Here is a 19504-nt window from a genome sequence, read left to right as displayed (position 1 = left end):
GGAAAATGAGACCATTCATTGTAGCAACCCCCCCTGGAAAGGTAAGAGCATCAAGAAAAAGTAAGTGATTGTTCAAGCCTAATGTAAAAGTGTTCATAAAATAAAGCCAACGCTTATTAGCATGCATAAGTAAGGCTAAAAATTCACAACAACCACAAGATATAAAAGTGTGGAGTACTCCTAGGGTAAGGCCATAAGATGAAGAAGAAGAGAAAAATGAGGCTCAGATTCGAAGCCATGGCAGATCAAAAGGATGGATTCCAATATGGTAAAATAATGCTACATAGACACTAACACGAAACAAAGGTGCTAATCTAGGATATCCATTTACAAGTAAGCTCTACTACTAAGTTACAATGTGCAAAGAGAAATGGATTAATATGGAAACTTGACAGCGTCAGACCTAAGGCACAATGAAAATGGAAATGATGTTAAATAATGTAATGAAAATTGCATTGAGAGACCTACCAATATATGCTAGGCTCAATAAAATGTACCATAATCCCATTGTAATAACGTAACCATAAAAGATTACTCTAGGAAATTGTTGTAGCGGCTACAACAACCCTCCAAAATTTTGGCCTACACCCAATTTCAAAGCCTCCTTTCGGAGTTTCACTTGATGACTACACACACTTGGGTTAACTCTGTGAGCCCATGTGTCTTTGCATCCGCCTTGCTTGTTCATTTCATCCAAGTTTTTGCATGTTGGAATCGAATTCATGCTTGCGACCATGTTCTGGTCATGCTCAAGGTCTTCGCTTCTTGTGTACATGTTTTGTTTGCTATGAAATGATATGTCGCACTCACACACCAAGTCACACTCATTGTCGCACAAGCGTTGTCATGGTCGATCAATGATCAATCACAAGTGTCGCGCTTGTCGCTTAGACCGTCATTCAGTCATGTTGAGAATGTGTGTTTGGATGGTTTGGGTTGCCTCATCATCAAGTCATGTTGGTGTGTGTTTGCATGATAACATGTGCATCTTTCACTCATTCACACACTTAGTCATTTTGCTAAAGTTTTGATGACTGGACTCCCCTCTAACATCTAGACCATCACCTCGCCATCAACTTGATCGAATGTAACCTAGAATAGATTAGAAGCATCAAGCTAGTCATTTCAAGTTGCGCTGCCCACAAGCATATCAATCAGCCTTCAAGCTGGTTAGTCGAAGGATTTGACCTGGAAGCCATCCCAAGAGTCATTCCCCTCAAAATTTGCATAGAGGCTGCAAACCTTGCCCACTCCGCTGGTCTGGAAAATTGTGCCGATAGGTTGGACAGACACCCAGTGCCTATCCCTATCTCCCTCAGAAAATTGCACAGTTTTTCCAGCCAATCCTCCTGACAGTTAACAGGTTTCTCATCCAGAAAATTGCGCAGTTTTCATGAGCAGGCCCTCTGCTACCCAACAATCCGCTCAGCTCAGAAATTGTGTAGAGATGATTGGTAGGCCTGCCTCCTACCATCTGTTTAGTTTCTCTTGTCGGCAGCTCCCAGTAGTAGATTGCCAGTTCCCTCTAGGAATTGTGCAGTTTCTGTTGCCAGTGACCCGACCAACTGACTACCAGTTCCCCTTGGGAATTGTGCAGTTTCTACTCCTAGGCTCCCGACTAGTTCCTCCAAAAAAAGGTGCAATTTTTGCCTACTTATCCTCCATGCAGCACGGCCTATTCCTCCAAAAAAATGTGCAAAATTTGGTGTGAAGCCCTACCTGCCCGATCATTCCAAAAATTGCACAAATTTTGTCTACCTTGCCTTCCTACAGCCTAAATTGTCCCTCCCAAAAATTTTGCAGTTTTTCCTTCCAGCTGAGCCAATCCTCGCAGATAGTCACTGTCGACTCACATGGCCCATCTTCATCACCTAGTGACTCTTGCATAGTTTTCATCAGCAGTACCTGGAGCCATCATCCCACCTCACAACCTTGCTGCTTCTCCCGGCCACCTACATCCGAAATGATCATGTGTCATGGTAGACTAGGAGGTTTTTGGATTTGATGTCGACTCGTCATGAGTGACTGCAGGTAAATGTATACTAACAAACATGGTGTGACGATGAATGGGATGAATGATGCGAACACATGCAGAAGGACAGGTCCACCAATAGACAAACGAACGATGCATGTGAAGAGATTTTCTCGTGAATGGATGATCATGCAAAGATGTGTTCATGGATAGTCAGACGAGCAAACATGCAAGATGTTCTCATGGATGGATGAACAGATGAACATGCACCCTTCGCGAGCAAACAAACCTATCAAGCCTTCCAACATACAAACAAGGAGAAATGTGCCAAAGCAACATCAAGTGAACCAAAGACCATCGAAGACTCCACGCACATTTCCATGTAGAGGTGAAGCTGTGACACACCATGAAGACATCCATCACTCAACAAAACTGTAGCTCGACATGTACATGCACTCCAACAGTATCACGAATGTACCAACATTATCATGTCGAGACATGTCACCCACATCTCTACTATGGGCCATGTTGTCAAACAATGTAATGTAACGTGGAAGTCCAAGAGACCCACTTGTTGTACAAATAGTCATGTAAAGTCAAAAAGTCATGGAAGTCAGACAGTCAGTAGGGTAGTCAAATAGCCACAAGGGGGGGTTTTTCACTTGGCTATAAATACCCCCTCATTTGTACATGAAGAGGTCTTTTCACCTCAACTCCTCCCACATAGCCAAGAGAGTCTGTAATATTTTCTTTGAGGAGTAAGTAGTGGCTCCAATGCCCCACGCATGGGGTTAGTGATGTATGGTGTAATGATGTGTCTTGGAACTTTCACTTAATTCATAAGCATGCTAATAGGCCAACACATTTTCACACATGTATTGTAACTGTTGTAAGACTAATATTGAACACCTGTAATGCATGTTTCTTTAACATGTGTTGAACACTTGAAATATTTCACTTGTTGTAATACGTAATATGTTAATGAAAATGTGTTGTATATGTTGTTAATGTTGTCTCGCCCATGGTGGCTACCCCCCTGAACATCAGACAAACCTTTCACATTAAACTTTCTGTAAAAACTGTTGCACTCGTGCGGACTCATCCGCTGAGTGTTGTACATGTTATCTTACCTTGTGTGTTGTGAATTCTGCATCTGTGTGGACTACTCCTCTAGAAGTTGTGCACGTCCTGTTGTTTTGTGTGTACCCAGCCGAGTGGGGACTTCATCCCAACCAAATTGGGACTCACTCCCACCCTCTCCCTCTACAGTGAAAGAACCATTAACACAAGTAACACTAGAAATCACCAAGCACGCGAACCTCACTTGTCGGAAGACAAAGCAGACCACTCTCCTATGCTTACAAGTAAGAGTTGAGGAAAATATTTAAGATAATGGCAATCGGGCCATTGTACTGGATGGGACTCCTACACCAAATGGTGTGAGGTCTAGTTGGGACTTCATACAGGGATATCCCCTGATGTTGGCGAGTCCAACATCGTCAACATTTTAGCGCTAGAAGGAGGATCAGATGACAAGTTGAGCCCATTCGTCTAGGTTGAATATCTTACCCAATGAATCATACATAATTTGTGCTCCCAGGGTATTTCTCTCATTTCTCCCTTAATCAGCTATCAATCCCTGATGAGATTCTTGATCACTTGTCCTTGTTAAAGTGTGACATTGAGGACAGAACGTCCATAATCGAGCACATTTCTAATTTTCTTCATTTCTGGAAATCTCATGAAATCGATAGTGATGATCTTGTTTGCATAGTCTTCTTCCTCATCCTTGAAGGTTGTTCTAATCGGTGATGTCATATCCTGCCACCTGCTTCCGTCCATTCCCTTCTCACTTTCCTAAAGGAGCTCCATCAAGCCTTCAATGAGTGTGACCACCAATATGTCTATAAAAGAATCTCTCATTTAAGAATGAAGCTTGGCAAATTAGTTGAGGACTTTTCTACATGCTTCCTTCACCTATGTCATGAAATTCCTGAGTAGTTTGTGGACCTTGATTTCATGAGCCAAGAGCTGAAACGCTTGGTTCAAGTCTCCCGAAATGGTGAACTTCCTGATTTCCCTTCTTCCTAAACTCTTGCAGATCATGAGACACCTCATGTCTTGAAGAGGGTCCCCCCTAGCAGCGACTGCAAAGCTGAGAAATCTACACAGAATGATCCCAATCCATTTGCTCAGTTGTCGCTCGTCCCAACGGAGGAAATCCCAGAATGGTTAGGAAATCCTATGGCGAAAAACAATCCCTCCATTTCGCAAGAGTAAATCATCATTCCTAACCCAAGTCTTGAGTCTAATATGCATCTCTGCCATCCTCCATCATCTACAAGCCATGACTCCTTGCACCATAACTCGCTTGAGTGATCTACTTCACAAGCTAGTTGCATGCACTCTCTTAATTCTCGAGCTGTTGGCTCAAGTTACAGTCATGTGCAAGGTGGTCTCATCATACAAGAGGAGGAGTAGGATGGTGAAAACATTGAGCTTCCATTCTTGATCGATCCTCGATCCGCGAATCTTAGTGAAACATATGCACAATCAATTCTTTCAATCAACCTCCAGTCTTGGGTTGTCATCACTCCCATGCTTTTGTATGTTTTGGTGAACGCCGAAGCACATCATATGATCTATTTTCATCTCATGTACACTCTAACTCATATCTAGAATGCATACCGGCCAAAGCAAACATCCACATTGAAGCTTCCTTTGCACCTCACTTGCCTGTGTGTCCTACCATTCACAGCTCATCAACATGCATCGGAGGCACTCCGCATTCTCTTGCTTCTTCATCTCCTTAGTTATCTCCTCGATTGACACAAGGAAATGAGGTTCTCCATGATGAAAATAGTCTCAACACGCAGGACTCTTCCCATTCATCACCTTATTTTGTGCTTCATGAAGACAAATTGTCAAGTCCGCTTGCTGAAAATTTTGATGAAGCCTATGATAGAGATGGTTATCATCCTAAGAGAAGTTTTGAAATCAGTAACAACAACCATCCTATGCCATGCATGATCTAGATCACATCCCCAAATGCAATTTTTCAATTCTGGAAATTTCCGAGACGTGCCAGGGAGTCGAGGCACTTCAGCATCTATTGATGGTTATGTCAGGACCTTGCAACTCTAGTAAGCCTATCAAACCAAATCATATCTCGTTTCTCACGTACAATCTATCTATCTACATGGTTGCACTTGAAGTGGATCCCCGTGTAAAGAATATTTATTATTTGAGGTATGATATTTCAAAATTTCATATTTTCGCTAATGATCAAATCCACGAGTCTGTTACAACATGTCTGTCTTCATGCACCTATCTTACATCCAATTCAAGTTGGGAGTGTCTGTCCCTCATCCAATCATGGGACAATGGAGTTGATCATCTTAAAGACTATCTCTATCTAAAATCACACTTATCATATGTTCTCTCTCGTAATCAGCTCCTTCATCTTTTTGCAAATTTTGCACATCAAATCTGCCCACTCATCACACTAGAAGTCTCCCTGTGTGATGACGAGTGCACAACCTATCACGTGGATCAAGTTACTCTCATTTTTCCACACCCAAACCAGTTTCACACATTCACAGTGTTGGCATCCTATCTATGTTTCTGTGATGACCATGATGCATGCACACTTTTTCACCAATTGCAGGTGGGTGTTACATCATTCCTAGCGCACAACAAACTTGGTTCCCTCAATCAGAGCATTCACAAAATTTTCAAAAAGGTTCCATTGTTCATGTAAAACTAGGAATCTAGAATCTCAACTGACTGGTCTGATTTCTCTTATATCTTGAGTAGTTTTCATGCAGTTTGTCATTGTCCCAACAATACATCAAATTATAGTCACTTCGTGCACTATGATCTTCACCATGTAACATCTTTATTCTTAGACTTATGTTAAGCAAGTGAAGCAATTTGGCCTACAATGACGGCTATGGAAGGCCCTCACTATCTTGACATGACTGATGAGGATGACTAGATCTATCTAACTGTATTATATTCCCATCGTGATCCCCTCTCTCAAATAAGGAATCCATCTCCTTCAAGATCACGAATATTTCGAAACAGCCATCATGAATTTTATGATCCAATCGTTGAAAGGCTAGAACAATCTTACTTGGAAAGTCATGTTGTAGGTAACAAACTTCAGTACTTCCTTGCATTCACTAAGAAACTTGGTGCAAAACAACACACTCGCAAGAGGACTCTAAGGTTTATTGAAAAAAGGTAGTCACGGAAGAGGTAAGCATGTGTGTTAGGTGGTTGTGACACATTCTTCCGGCCACAGGCGAGACCTTCTCTCTCGTGTGAAAGTTTTTTAAGCTTGTTCATTTTCTATTTGTTATTGGGAAAACTAGTGTCCATTCAGAGCTGTTAACCGCACTAAGATGGGTAGCTATCTTAGAAACAAACAAACTAAAGTTACTTGTGTTTTCCTTTATGAGAGATATATGAGAGAGAAGCAGAGAGTACCAACCTCGGTCTTTCGCTAGTCTCCTTGCTCGTTTCCTCTCTCCCTTGATAGAGATTTCGCCACTCCTTTCTCACTTTTCCCACTTCAAAGAACACCTGTAGAGTCAAGGCAGCAAAATACCATCAAAGCATAGAGATCTATAACCATAAACAATGTAGGATCAGATGTACGTTAACCATATAAATGCATATACTAATACAAGATTCAGAGATATACAAGCATATGGAGGAAAACTCAAATAGCTTTATTGATAGAAGTAGTAGAAGAGAGGATTACAACCAAGCTGTCTGATCCAGCATCATCCTCCCAGCATGAAAGCCCTCTTCACCTCATATAAAGCAAGATCACCCAACAATGTCTTCAAAGAGAAACCAACAACACTTCCTTGCAAATTACAAAATTCCAGCCCCTGGATCTCTAGGATGAGGGATCCATATATCGATGTTTATAGGAGAGTGAGTCAGCTTCTAGGATTTTGATTAGTGTCATTTCACTGATAGTTCTTGGTTCCACTTGGAGATTTTAGATCTCTTACTCATCCCTGGGTGAATTCAGAGAGGCAAGTGTCATATGAGCAATTTCTAGAAGATTCTCTGGGTTTCCACCTAGAAAACTGCTTCTGCCATTTGTCTTCTCTCACTCATCGCACCCTACAGAAGGGATTTACAGTATGCATCGCACCCCCCGTGTGTAATAGGTGAGATGCATCGCACCCTATGCATGGAGCAGTCTGTATGGTCCAATTTTGACCAATTCTGAGTAGTTTTTCATGGAGAACTTCTGGAAGATGATGTAATCAGCTGACCTTGTTCCTTTAGGGTATGAAACAAAACTTTTAGGGGTTTAGAAGCCCTTGGTTTATGGAAATATGTGATTGGGGTTGCAATGCCCAAATATGTCTATAATAGTTGCCCCCTAAAGCATGAGGTCATAAATATTTTGATATCGGGTGAAATGCTTTATAATGAGGATCCGAGGTTTTTCTAACTGGAAGGTGACCTGTAATAAGATATAATACTATACGTTATCTTTACAATATTTTCATGATCTAGCTGAGGTGGGCATTCACATGCTCAGCTTTATAAATTCATATTCATGTACATAAGACAGATAATGGTCTGTGTGGAAGACTGATGATTCTGGTAGAGCCATCATCCTTTAGTTTGGATGATTATCTGTGCAGCTGTGATGTATATTTGATGTCTTTATTTCCCTGAATATATGGCAGCCCGGATGGGTGAAACTAGACCTAGGTCTTCAAACTCGTTCAATCTCACCCGAAGTACAAGTCAATCCATGTGAAAAGATGTTCTGATGTCGAACATGGAAAGACATTGCCTAATTACCAGAAAATGATGTAAGTTGTTAACAGGTGCGAGAGGAATAACTGATAATGATGATAACCCTTAAGGTACTGTAGTACAATTCACGTGGTGTGAATATATGAGTTGATGTCGAACACCACGTAAAATCTTTCAGTCGAAGGCCATTGATGTAAACCTGTCGCTGGAAGTGAGAAACTTGCCATTGAGTCATGCAAGCTTCAAAGTACTGAAAGGGTTGTCCCTAAGTCAAATTCTTGGATAATGAGATGATGTCAACAAGAAGTGACCCATCGTAGGAGGGCCTTAATGAATCCCACATCTACGACACGGAAGGAGCAAATGATTTTGTGGAGGTGAAAACGATCTGATGATACAAGGTTCAGGGTGGCGGTCATGAAAAATGGAGAGTGAAGGTATTGTAGTGGATGACACATTAGCTAGGTTGGTGAATTCTCTGAGCGACTTCTCTTGAACATATCGACGACACTGAAATGGATTGGTAGTGTTAACCCCAAAAATGGATGGAATGGTGGACCAATGGTGATATTACTGGTGGAAGTAATAATCCAACCCGACTCAATCATGGTGGCAGAATGAAAGTGTCATGTTCAAGAGTGACCTACTACCAATGAAGCTATTCAAGTTTTCTTCCCTTTTTCCCCAGTCATTGCTGACCAGTACCTCTTTATTTTTGTCACGCTTGAGGAGGATAACATATGCTTGTTCTATAATTTTCCCTTCAGGAAAACTTGTTGCTATGTTTTAACAAGCCTAGCGACAGTGAAACTCACTCTTGTCTGCATGGACAAGTTTGTCGCTATTGTTTTAACAAGTTTAACGACAAAGATAACTCAATCCTTTTCAATTTTAGAGAGTCTAAAAGTGACGAAAGGAAACTCCAGTGATCCTTTTTCATAATGTAATCCCTTAATTTCGAAAAAGTATAAAATAATACGAAAGGGATGACTTTTTCAATAGTTTTAACAAGCCAAACAAGACAAGCACTCGATCTTTTTGTGTAATGATCCCTCAGGTCCAAAAAGATTAAAATCTAGAGGAGGGATGGCACTTCTGATCACTTTAACAAGCTAGACAGGCCAATTTCTCGGCAATATTTTCATATTTTACGAGTTAGATGAAAAGATCTTAAAGGAGACTCGTTTTTGAGGAACGAATGATGTTTTTGGATAGCAACTGGTTCCAAGTAAGGTTTGGAACTTTTCAATCACGGAAGTGTAAAGAAGGTGGCTAATAGAATCACTCATGGCAGTTGTTCCTAAAAAGGGGTTAACAATCAAATGGAGGCGTATGATTGGCTAAAAAATAGTGGAAGTGATGGTAAGAACATGACCAAGGTTCAAAATCTAATAATTATGCGATCGCAATGGTTATTTACAGAAGGTGGGGTTCATTTTTTTTAATGAGCTTGAACTCTATGGGAACATTTTCTCATTGCTAGGTTTATTTTTTAACGAGCTTGAACTTCGTGTAAAACTGCTCATGCCAGTCGTATAATAAGGATGTCTCATCTGTAGGTTCATTTTTTAGGGAGCTTGCCCCATGCGCAACTTTTCTCATGTGTCTTTCGTTATGCAAGCTAGGAATGACCAGCCTACGAGTTTAAAGGGTTAAGAGCCTACAAACTAAAAAAATAAATGGTCGCTTTTCACTTGCATGCAAAATGGTTTGCATGCCCCAAGTATAAAGTAGAGTTTCCAGGTCACCATATGGAAGTTCTTACATTAGCAAGATTGTTCCATCTTCGTTGCAGACAAAACACTTCCTTGGTGATGTCCATCGCAATGGACAAAGGTGACTGTTGTCAATCCCAATGACATAACCTTTGACGAGTGAATCTTTTTCTAGTCCAAATCCATTTTCCTAAACAGACAGGGGTATCAAACTAGTCATATTCCTACGCATAAACCTACCTTATATCTGGGGTTTTCCTGCCGAAGCAAACCAGGGTGCATGCCTTTTAGGTTTCAGTCATAATCACTGAATCACTCGCTATCATCAGGTGGATGAACTAGAGATTGATTAGACATTCCTTTTGTAAAAAGACCAATTAAGGATGGCTATTGACTAATAGCTGTGTTTGAACCAGGGAATGAAAGTTGATCAACCAAGTGGACCACTCTGCCTTCATGTGGAAAACACATCACTCGGAAGAGTGAGGAAACAATAGCTCCCATGCTATAAATGTAGTCATGCCCAAGGAGTAGATTGTAATCTAGATTTCCTTGGACTACCATCACGTTTAGATGAATGGCTTTCCTTCTCAAAGTTGTAGGCAAATTTGGAAGGATCCCTAACGATCGATTGGTTCCTTTGTTGAAGCCTATCAGATTTCGAATCTCAGGCATAAGTGATGGTGAACCAAGCGCTTTCCAAGCAGTTGAGGAAAGGATACTCAAAAAATCCCCTTCATCTATAATAGTACCAACCATGATCATCTTGTAAGCTTGTACTTTGATTCGGAATGGTACATTAGATGGTAGGCGGGGTCTGCCTAGTAGATTCCAATCAAAGGAAATGACTAGATTGCTTGGAGGTGGGACCGAATAAACGACCAGATAAATCTTTGATGAACTTCCTTCCTACGGTAAAGGAATGGGTAGATTTCCCCCATCTTCATCAAAGTCTATGTTTGTGAAGAGAATTTGAATGGTGTCATTCTCATTTTTCTTGGTGATAGTATCATCTAAAGGTGGACCCTGTGAAGACAAGATTGGTTCGACTGCCGTCTCGACCTATTGACTTTGGTCCAGTGTGGACTTAGAGGGTTTAACTTCAATGATAGGTGCTTCGACCAACAATAATGGTGTGTCAGTCGGATTTTCAACTAGCGATGGACTTGGCAAGAGTTTCTTGTATACGGGAGGAAGTCACTACGGTGAAGCAGGATGGTTATCCAAGACTCTCTTAGCTTCGTCTAGGAAGGGACAACAATGGAGGGCATGATCGCCTTCACACAGTCTACAAGGAAATTTGGATCTTCTTTTTGTCCATTGACTTCGTTTTCACTAGTTGATGGCGTGCTCTCAACATGATCGTCAGCGGTTTAAGACACTAGATTGTGCAAGTAGGGAGACCAGTCCCTCAAGATCCATGGGATGCAGGGACAATCTCGATGATAGTGGTCTCCCTTGAAAATGACACATGGAAATTTAGGTTTGGATGGTGCAGTGTGTGGAGTTTTTCCAGATGATGCATGGTTGCCCCCTTTCGTCGTTGGCTTCTTCTTCTTCTTCTCCTTCATTTTCTTCTTCTTCTCAGTTACTTCGTCACTAGTTTCACCAAGCGAAGCGGGAGAAGGGGAGGGAGAAACAAATAAAGTAGAAGGTTGGGAGGTATCATCTGGTTGCTATTTTGATTGCTCAGGAATTGTGGTGTTTTGAATGATAGAGGTCGAGAAAAGCCATACCAGCAGGCCAATTGTGAGTCCTGGAAGGGACAATGTAGCCGTATGTGGAGCACCAACATCTCCCCAAGAGGAGAAAGGACTAGGATTTCCCCCAAGGGAAAATCCTTGATTCGTAGACTCCATTTTCTCAACCTAAGACCAACGAGGGAACAGTGACATTATTCTGATTAAAAAAAAATTATGACGCTTTGACACAACTTGCTTTTTCAATTTTTAAGAGTTGAGAGAAAGCTAAATATGACTCTAGTCGCCTTCGATTTTTAATGAGCCTGAAGTGACAAGTGCTCAGATGGACCTTTTCTTTTAAGGAGTCTGAAAAGGAACAAAAGTGAATACTCTGGAAATCTAGACAGAGGGATTACCAAACAAATTGCAAAACTGCAAAATACATTTTACGGTACGGCAGTCAATCTTCCTGAATGTTGTGTTCAGTGCATTGCGATCGATAGGGCGGCAGACACGGCTTCCTAAGGATAAAGGATGTAGCCTATTGTAGTCTCCCAATATATACTCGACGGTATGTGAGAGCACAAGTCCATACTATCACTTTTCGTCTCAAAGAGGAGGAATCACCCAACCTACGACAAAAGTGATAGTTACCAGGCTTTAGGACGCTGGAATATGTCTCTAGCCTAGACTTCTAAATGTTGTGCGTTAGGTTGCAAAGCGGTTTTATGTTCATTGAGGTTTATTTTACAGTTGATCTTTCTTAAGAATTTTTCCTTTAAGGTGCACCACATGATGTAGACATACAATTCCTAAATATGCAATCTAAGATGATAAACAGTCGTTTACTTTCTTTTTGCAATGAAAATCCTAGCTACTAAGGAAAGAGAGATGAAATTCCTTCAACATAGAGCAGAGAGCACACACTAGATGCACTTTTCCTAAATCAACTTCAACATGAAATCTTAATGCAAATGCACATGCATGTATTGTTTTTCAGTTTTATTAATGTGAGAATGACAAAAAGAAAACTAAGTATAGATCTGAACTATCTTCTTTCAAAGCGACAGTACTAACAATTTTCTTTTTAAAAACGAAAGTAAAGCCAACACGACACTTTGTGATTTCGAACTTAAAATTGCTTTCGACACTTGAAATACTGTTAATTCAAATCAAATACAAGGGCAAAAATGTAATCGACTATCTAAAAGAGGAATGCTTTGTGACACTCTTTTTCTTGACTGAAAATGACACTTGCGACACTTTCAAATCAAAGGATGGCAGTTCGATTAAGCTACTATTTTCAAAGGAGAATTGTAAATGATGAAAAAAACATAAAAAAAAAACATTCACAATTCCTTCTGATGGAGGCTGAATAATGCAAAGGAAGATGGTTTCAACAGAGATATACTGATCATAGACAGCAAAACTACTGAATAAAGCTGAAGAAAATGAAGAAAAAACCAAAATCTGGAGGCAAAAACAGTCTCACTCAATCATCGCACCTGTAACACACGGAAACAGGGATGCATCTAACCTATAACACATGGGAGGTGCGATGCATCCAGGTTGCCAAGAAGAGACAGTGCGATGGACTAGGGACGAGACTGAGCTTGGTTTTCACTCACAGTTTGCAGCTAAGTTCAAGGGTTTAGGCTGAGCTACTGATTGTCAGTAAACAAAAAGTATAGGGGCTGATATAATGAGGTTATTTGAGCTACCACCAGGGAACTTAGGGTGTTTGCAAGCTAGATGTTCAGTTCATAAACCAACTTGGAGATTGACTCAAGCAATGTTTATCTACTTTGCAGTTGCATAGCAAAAGCAATTCGAAGGCTAGATGGCTTAAATTCAGGCTCCGTTTGTGGTTTTTAAAGCAAACAACAATAACAAAACAAACAAACTATTCATTCCCCAGTGGAGTCTCCATTTTGTCATCGGGAAAACTAGTGTCCATTCAGAGCTACTAGTCCCACTAAGATGGGTAGCTATCTTAGAAACAAACAAACTAAATTTACTTGTGTTTTCCTTTATGAGAGATAGATGAGAGAGAAGCAGAGAGTACCAACCTCAATCTTTCTCTAGTCTCCTTGCTCGTTTCCTCTCTCCCTTGATAGAGCTTTTGCCACTCCTTTCTCACTTATCCCACTTCAAAGAACACCTGTAGAATCAAGGTAGAAAAATACCATCAAAGCATAGAGATCTATAACCATAAACAATGTAGGATCAGATATACATTAAGCATATAAATGCATATACTAACACAAGATTCAGAGATATACAAGCATATGGAGGAAAACTCAAATAGCTTTATTGATAGAAGTAGTAGAAGAGAGGATTACAACAAAGCTGTCTAATCCAGCATCATCCTCCCAGCATGAAAGCCCTCTTCACCTCATACAAAGCAAGATCACCTAACAATGTCTTCAAAGAGAAACCAACAAGACTTCCTTGCAAATTACAAAATTCCAACCCCTGGATCTCTAGGATGAGGGATCCATATATAGATGTTTACAGGAGAGTGAGTCAGCTTCTGGGATTTTGATTAGTGTCATTTCACTGATAGTTCTTGGTTCCACTTGGAGATTTTAGATCTCTTACTCATCCCTAGGCGAATTCAGAGAGGCAAGTGTCATATGAGCAGCTTCTAGAAGATTGTTTGGGTTTCCACCTAGCAAAATTCTTCTACCATTTGTCTGCTCTCACTCATCGTACCCTATAGAAGGGCTTTCTAGTATGCATCTCACCCCCCATGTGTAATAGGTGAGATGCATCGCACCCTATGCATGGAGCGGTCTGTATGGTCCAGTTTTGACCAGTTCTGAGTAGTTTTTCATCGAAAACTTCTGGGAGATGATGTAATCAACTAACCTTGTTCCTTTAGGGTATGAAACAACACTTTTAGGGGTTTAGAAGCCCTTGGTTTATGGACATATGTGATTGGGGTTGCAGTGCCCAAATATGTCTATAACATTGTTGCACACTATTTTTTATTTATTTTAAACGCTTATATCTTTTTGACTATAGGTCGGGTACGCCTACGGTGGTTTCATTGGAAATTTCATTTCATGTAACCCAAACCATTTAACGTAGGAGTAGGAGTAATGTTTTCTTTCTCACTTTTATTTGATTTCTAGTTTGCATGTTTGTTTGCTTGCTGACTTGGTTTCTTTGCTTGTTTGCTGTTGTTTTCACCTTGTTTGATTTTCTTACTATTTTTGTTTTCGTTTGTTTGGTTTTCTTAATAACTTACTATTTTTGTTTCCAGAAATAAGTGTTGCCAAATACTACGTTCTAGATTTTGAATAGAGTATGTGGTTGAAATTTGAAAAGACTTGTGACACTACAGAACTTGGCTAGTATTTTGTCCATCTTCTCTGAGCTTGGTTGTAACCTACGACCGATGAAGTCTTAACGAAAAATATGAACCGTGTGCAAGGGAATTTTTTGGTCCAACCATGAACCTATGTCCACACTGGGAAGCCCCATGCCTATACTCGGCCTTCTGCTCTATGTGTTCAAGCTCATCCAACAAGTATAAATAGAGGAGGGGAAAATCTAAACGAGCAAACCTATGTTAGAGGTCTTACATAATTCTCTGAAGGAAGAAACTCTTTTTCTCTCAATAAGTCGGGATCCCTCTTCTGCCCCAAAAATAAATAAGTTCATATGCATAGACCTCTTGAAAAATACAAATGTGAAAGAAGATAAAGGCTTCCTGCATAGAGAGGTGAAGCATGCAACTTCACTGAGGTACTGACCAGGCTCACTGGAAGTGGAGCAATGTGTGTGTTCCTGCGTGACTCCATTGGGGTACTATCTAGGCCTACTAGTAGTAGAGAAATAGCAGAGATGAAAACTTATACTCTGAAAATTTTCAACTCGCAAGCTAAACTACCCTTCCAGGATTCGAAACATTGTGATTGAGCTAAACTTTTGATTTTGTTTGATTCAGTTGGCAAAAGGTGAACCATGCATGTCCATGGGGTAAGTGGGGAAGCCAAAGTAAGGGGTTAATAATGATTCAGTACTCCTCGAGAGACCAAGGCCCTATGCTATCAATGAACCAAAACAGAGAATATGGAGTTCTACCAGTGTGTCACCAAGTGTTGTAGTGCCTACAACCACCCTCAAAAATTTTGGCCTACACCCAATTTCGGAGCCTCCCTTGAGAGTTTCACCTAATGATTGAACACACTCAGGTTCACTCTATGAGCCCATATGAGTCCTTTCATTCGCCTTGCTTGTTCATTTCATCCAAGTTTTTGCATGTTGATATCGAAGTCATGCTTGCGACCATGTTCATGATCAAGGTCTTCGCTTTGTGTGTACATGTTGTTTTCTCTATGAAAGCATCTATCACACTCACACACGGAGTCACACTCACTGTCACACAAGCTTTGTCATGGTCGATCAACAATCAATCACAAGTGTCGCGCTTGTTTCTCACACCGTCGGTAATTCATGTTGAGTATGTGTGTCTAGATGGTTTGGGTCGTCTCGTCATCAAGTCATGTCGATTTGTGTTTGCAAGATCACATGTGCATCTTTCACTCATTCACACAATTAGTCATTGTGTTGAAGTTTCGACGACCGAACTCCCCTCTGACAGCTGAACCATCACCCTACCATTGAATCGATTGACTGTCACCCAGAACAGTGTAGAAGCATCAAGCTAGTCATTTCAAGATATGCTACCCACAAGCATATCAATCAGCCTTCAAGCTGGTCAATCAGAGGATTTGACCCAGAAGCCATCCTGGGACTCATTCCCCTCAAAATTTGTGCAGAAGCTGTAGACCTTACCCACTCTGCTGGTTGGGAAAATTGTGCAAATAGGTCAGACAGACACCCAGTTCCCATCCCTGTCTCCCTCAAAAAATTGTGCAGTTTTTCCAGCCAGTCCTTTCGATAGTTGACCACCTACTCATCCATAACATTGTGCAGTTTTCATGAGGAGGCCCTCTGCTGCCCAATATTTCGCCCAGCTCAAAAATTGCACAGATATGATTGGCAGACCAGCCTCCCAACTTCAGTTCAATTTCTCTCGCCAGCAGATCCTAGTAGCATACTACCAGTTCCCTCCAAGGATTGCACAATTTCTATTGCTAGTGACCCGACCAGCTAACTGCTAGTTGCCCTTGGGAATTGCATAATTTATGCCTGCTAATCCTCCATGCAGCTTAGCGTTTTGCTCCATAAAATTGCACAAATTTTTCTATCGAGCCCCAGCTACCCGCTCGTTCTGGAAAATGCACAGATTCTATCTACCTTGCCTTCCTGTAGCCAAAACTATCCCTCCAAAAATTTGCGCAGTTTTGCCTTCGAGCTAAGCCAAACCTCGTAGACAGTCATTGCCGATGGAGATTTCCCATCTTCATCACCCAGTGACTCTTGCACAGTTTTCATCAGCAGTATCTGAAGCCATCATCCTGCCTCACAACCTTGTTGCTTCTCCCAATCACCTGCATCCAAAATGATCATGTGTCATGTTAGACTAGGAGGTTTTTGGATTTGAATTCTACTAATCATGAGTGACTACAAGTATAGGTATACTAACAAACATGGCGCGACGATAAACACGATGAATGAAGTGAGCACATGGAGAAGGACAGGTCCACCAACGGACGAACGAACGATGCATGTGAAGGGATGCACTTGTGAACAGATGATCATGCAAATATGTGTTCACGGATGGACAGGCGAGAAAACATGCAAGATGTTCTCATGGACAGACGAATAGATGAACATACACCTTTCGTGAGCAGACGAACCTGTCAAGCCTTCCAATATACAAGCAAGAAGCAATGTGCCAAAGCAACATCAAGCAAACCAACACCCATCGAAGACTCCGTGCACCTTGCCATGCAGAGGTGAATATGTGACATGCCATGAAGACATCCATCACCCAACAACACTACCGCTTGACATGCACTCCAGCAACAGCATGAATTTACCAGCACCGTCATGTAAATTCATGTCTCCCACATCTCTACTATGGGTCGTGTTGTCAAAAAATGCAATGTAATGTGGAAGTCCAAGAGACCCACTTGTTGTACAAAGAGTCATGTAAAGTTGAAAAGTCATGGAATTCAGACAGTCATGAGGGTATTCGAACAACCACAATGGTCAGTTTCTCCCTTGGATATAAATACCCCCTCATTTGTACATGAAGAGGAATTTTCACCTCAGCTCCTCCCACATAGCCAATGTAGATTTTAACCCCATACAGAAATTACTTGCATACGAATTCTAAAACACAGAAAATAAACAATGCAAGAGTATAACACATAAAACACATATACACAGAGATTTTCCCCTGGATCCCAAAACCGTGACTACTAGATTTATTTTTCGTTATGTTCCTTTCAATGTTACAATACATATTTATACATGCCGAAGCATCCAATACCATGGACTGAAAACCATCACGTCCAAAACCATGGACCAAAAACCATCGCATCCAAAACCATGGACTGAAAACCATCGTGTCCAAAACCATGTGTGAAAACCATGCACAAAACCATAGGTAGGTCTGCCCAACTTAATATAGGGTCCAAGAAAAATTTCCCCAAGGCGCTTCCCCAGACCCCGTAGAGGGGGGCTACCCACCCCTGTCAAACCCCCTAGACAGGGAGGCCTGCAACCCCCCCTGTTACCTCCCCACTGCACAGTCGACGCAACAAAGGGGGGGCTCCAGCCCCCCTCTAACCCCCCGGTTAACTACGTAGGCTAGTCATGGAAAGAATATAACACAACCCAACAACCAAAAGAGTTTGTAATCTTTTCTTTGAGGAATAAGTAGTGGCTCCAACGCCCCACGCACAGGGCTAGTGATGTATGGTGTAACGATGTGTCTTGGAACTTTTGCTTAGTTCATAAGCCTGCTAATTGGCCATCAAGTTTTCACACATGTATTATAACTATTGTAAGACTAATCTTGAACACTTGTAATGCATGTTGCTTTAACCTTTGTTGAACAATTGAACTATTTCACTTGTTGTAATACATATATGCTAATGAAAATGTGTTGTATATGTTGTTAACGTTGTCTCACCCATGGTGGCTACCCCCTCCCCCCGGACATCAGACAAACCTTTAACATAAAGCTTGTTGTAACAATCATTGCACTCGCGTGGAATCATCTGCTGAGTGTTGTACATGTTATCTTACCTTATGTGTTGTCACTACTGCATCCGTGTGGACTTCTCCTCCGGATGCTGTGCACGTCCTATTGTGTTGTGTGTTCCTAGCTGAGTTGGGACTTCATCCCAACCAAATTGGGACTCACTCCCACCCTCTCCCTCTACATTGAAAGGGCCATTAACACAAGTAACACTAGAAATCACCAGTCACACGAACCTCACTTCTTGGAAGACAAAGAATACCACTCTCCTATGCTGACAAGTAAGAGTTGAGGCAAATATTTAATATAATGGCAACCGCGCCATCATACCGGATGGGAATCTTACACGAAACGGTGTGAGGTCTAGTTGGGACTTCATACCGGGGAGATCCCCTAATGTTGGTGGGTCCAGCACCATCAACAGAAATATATATTAAAAAAGGCCATATTCACCTGCAAAAAAAAGGATCATAATAATAATAAAATAAACAGTGACCCACCATCCTTAGGAAACCAAAGTAAAATTTTCCTAATTTAACGTTAATATTTTCTATATAAGTGAAAAAATACCTCCCCATAACTCATTTTTACCTTAGCAAATAGAGAAATTGGAGAAGAGGATAAGATTACTATTCTACCTTCTACCTTTGGAGGAAGATTGTAGGAGCTACCAAACATAATTTTGTGATACATTTACACCAAGTAATTTTTTATAACCTACTCTACAATACAATAGTTGTCATCATGTTTTTCAATCAAGTTTTGAAGAGAAATTTCATGCCTTAATTTAGGTATTGATGTGTCTGTAGGTTTGGCGCAACCAGCCCATGGAATTTAATGATTTTTCATCATTTGCCACTGATCAACCTATGGATCAACCTTGATTTTATGCAAGAAAATCCATGCCCGCATAGTGAAAAAAGAAAATCTTAATATTTTCTCAAGAAAGTCTAGGGTTTCATGTGCTTTTTGTGATGAGTTCAACTCAACCAAAGGTTTTTATGTTCATGTTTGTTTTGTAGGTTTCCATAATGATTGAATGGAGGGAGAAAGAGAACTAAGAGAATGACATCAAATTCATGGTTGATACTCAAACACTCATGGCTTTAAGAGATTGTGTCTTATTGAAAGTTTTCAAGATTCCAAGCATGATAAACCAAGTTCGCTTGTTGTTGCAGCTAGTGCATTGGTGGGATAAATATAATGATCAATTCAT

The sequence above is a fragment of the Pinus tabuliformis genome, chromosome J, assembly GCF_031772625.1.
Source record: "Pinus tabuliformis cultivar Carrire ecotype Pingquan chromosome J, CPIR1, whole genome shotgun sequence".
Classification (NCBI taxonomy): Eukaryota; Viridiplantae; Streptophyta; class Pinopsida; order Pinales; family Pinaceae; genus Pinus; species Pinus tabuliformis.
The sequence above is the reverse complement of the archived record's forward strand: the minus strand, read 5'-3'. Positions refer to the sequence as shown.